This window comes from Etheostoma spectabile, chromosome 23 (assembly GCF_008692095.1).
Source record: "Etheostoma spectabile isolate EspeVRDwgs_2016 chromosome 23, UIUC_Espe_1.0, whole genome shotgun sequence".
Taxonomy (NCBI): domain Eukaryota; kingdom Metazoa; phylum Chordata; class Actinopteri; order Perciformes; family Percidae; genus Etheostoma; species Etheostoma spectabile.
Genome location: NC_045755.1, coordinates 2737379 through 2738277, shown reverse-complemented (window position 1 = coordinate 2738277; position 899 = coordinate 2737379).

Here is an 899-nt window from a genome sequence, read left to right as displayed (position 1 = left end):
TCATTAAAAGACATTAACCTCTCCAAAATTGTGTTTGACGCTGGAATCAGTGTGTCTGCAGGCGGAAAAAGCATTATCACATTTCCAGTTTTCTGCAGGCACCACACAACTGCATGTGAGGGAGAGAAATTATCTTTGAAACTACATTCTTTGTGCAGTGGTCATTCTCATCTACATACATATGTGTTACAGGCGCTGTTGATTTCAGCACAAAAAAGGAAGTTTTAATTGGGTCATGGCAGTTTGAAGGCGAAGAAGGGTTTCACTTGCCTCATCAGCAGAAGGCTGAGGCAAATGAAAGAGCTGCAAAGGCATGCAAGAAAAGTCTACCTGCATGTCCTGTCTAACCCAGCAAATGACAATGTTTAAGTTTTTGCACTACAGAGAGTTCAGATGAACTTGACTTTAGCTTGGAAAGTTCTGACTCTGATGTTGATGCTATGTAAATACTCTTCAAAAATATTACTACAATGTCATTGAAACTAATTTGATTCCATTTTATCTTAAACCTACCCCAAACACCGCCAACAATCTAAGACTACAAATCACAGCACAAAGACTAAGCATAGCCTGGTGTTAAACAGTGGTGGAAGTATACAGATCCTTTATTTCGTTAAAAGTACTAATACCACACTGTAAAAATACTCTCTTACAAGTAAAAGTCCTGGAGTGAATATATTAATTAAAGTGGCTGTGTGTCATTTTTTTGTGTTGATCCTAGCAGCCACTTTGGACAAAAGTGGTAGTGTTTTTAACACCTTTGTAAAACACATCGTAAAGGTCTTTTCTTTACAGTCCTGTAGATTACTGATTACCTAGCGTTACCGGGAGGTATGATGAATGTGTAGCTGAGACAGAAAATCATTCATTTACAATAAGTTACAGATGCATTGTTGCAT